Source organism: Erpetoichthys calabaricus, chromosome 5 (genome assembly GCF_900747795.2).
Source record: "Erpetoichthys calabaricus chromosome 5, fErpCal1.3, whole genome shotgun sequence".
Taxonomy (NCBI): domain Eukaryota; kingdom Metazoa; phylum Chordata; class Cladistia; order Polypteriformes; family Polypteridae; genus Erpetoichthys; species Erpetoichthys calabaricus.
The window spans coordinates 32459515-32461633 of NC_041398.2; positions in this window are offsets into that span (position 1 = coordinate 32459515).

A 2119-nucleotide genomic window follows, 5' to 3' on the forward strand; every position below is an offset into this window, starting at 1 on the left:
CACGTCTTAAAGATTGAATGAAATATCCTAATAATTTACAGGCTGGGTCTATATTAAACAGTATAAACATCTTCTGTTTTACTGAATAATAATAATAATAATAAATTGTATGATATTGAAGGTATTTACAGTAATAATAAACACTAAGTGATGTAAAATATTAACATGACTATTAATTCAGAACAGTTTCCTCACCAACGTTTAATGTTTTACTTCTAAACATGTACATAAGAACTTACATTTGGTCAACAAACACACAAACTTAAACTTTGTCTAGTGTCTCCAGTAGTTCCTGTGTTCACTTCAGTTGGTCAAACTCACTCGCTCACTCCACAGCTTTCATGTGAAAAGATGTTAAAGACACGCGAGCCTTTTTACAACGACTTTCTACTTTAATAACAAAATAAACTACGAGATTAAAGTCGATATTTCAACCTTTTTCTTCAGTGTGTCCCTATTATTTATCTTTTCTCTGTACTCTAATTCGCTTCAATATGACACTCAGACGGTGAGCTTCGACTCGCCTTTTCACGGCAACTTTGATATCCGACCACTTCTTTTTTATTTCGGGTATTATACGACTTTCTGTACTTGAACTTCCGAGTATCTACGCTACTCTGTATCACTCCATCAATTTCTTTTCGTTGTTTACACCACCAACAAATGCTACGTTTTTCTTTGCCTCTACATCGTATTTGCTGAAATTTTTTCTCACGTGCTTTTGCCATTGTCTTTTAACCAAACACTGAATTGGGAAAGTGATTATTTATTTTGGTTTGCATATTTATGGGAGGAGTCGGGGTGGGACGGCAGGCGCGTGCACGTGCGTTACTTTTCATGCTGACAGGTATTTATGGGCGGAAGTGCTTGGAAGTTGGATTACTCACGGTTAGAACTATAGTGGGGCACCACATATTGTTCTGTCATTTTTTTTTGTTGTTGTAGTAAAGTGATCTGACAGGCTGGCAATGAGGACAAATAGCAGCATTTGAATTCACGATCCTCCAGGATACACACCATCTGCACATCAGAACATTAGAACAGTACATTTATTTCAACAATCTTGCTAATCCTAGTGGCCTGATTTCTTCACAATAACATCAAGATGGGTTGTAAAGGTCCCTAATTTACTTGGGTCTGTGTGTGAAGAAAAACTTTACAATATTTATGCGAAACCCATTTCTACCTGTGTCCCTGTATTTTTGTTGAATTCTATTTTCTTTTTTTTTTTGGTTCTTTATTTCACCTTTTACAATTTCTTGTATTAGGAATTTGTTAGTTTTCGCATACCCCTTGGGGTCAGAGCGCAGGGTCAGCCATTGTACAGCACCCCTGGAGCAATTGAAGGTTAAGGGCCTTGCTCAATGGTCCAGTAGAGTAGGATCTCTTTTGACAGTGGCGGGGATTCGAACCGGCAACCTTCTGGATAACAGCGCAGATCCTTAGCCTCCAGTTATTCATTATATAAAGTAAATTTAAAGTAATTTTCAAAGCTCATACCTCTCAGACCAAAACTGCACAGAACACTCTGGGTTCAGTGTCAACAGTCTTTTGCAGAATTTAAGCATAACCTCTCTTGACTTCTCCACACATCAGGCGTGCTACATACTGTAACCTAACATCCTATTAGGCTTTATGATCACTTCTGTCTACTGTATTGATGTAGATACTGATGACTCCTAGGTCCTTCTCATAAGGTGTACTTTCAAGTTTCACACCTGCCATTGTGTCTTCATATCTAACATTTTCACTTCCTATGTTCAACACCTTACTTTTACTGAACTTACAATACATTTTGAGTGCAATAAATCACACCCAACCTGTATTCAGCCAAGATACCTCTTCAGTGATTAGGCTGAGTCTAGATTTTCTGCTATTCCATCCATCCATCCATCCATCCATCCATCCATCCATCCATCCATTATCTAACCCGCTATATCCTAACTACAGGGTCACGGGGGTCTGCTGGAGCCAATCCCAGCCAACACAGGGTGCAAGGCAGGAAACAAACCCCAGGCAAGGTGCAAGCCCACCGCACACTATTCCATCTAGTTCAGCATCTTCTGCAAAGTTAAACAACTTCTTATTTCTATTTTATAATGAAAGAAAAAAGACATAC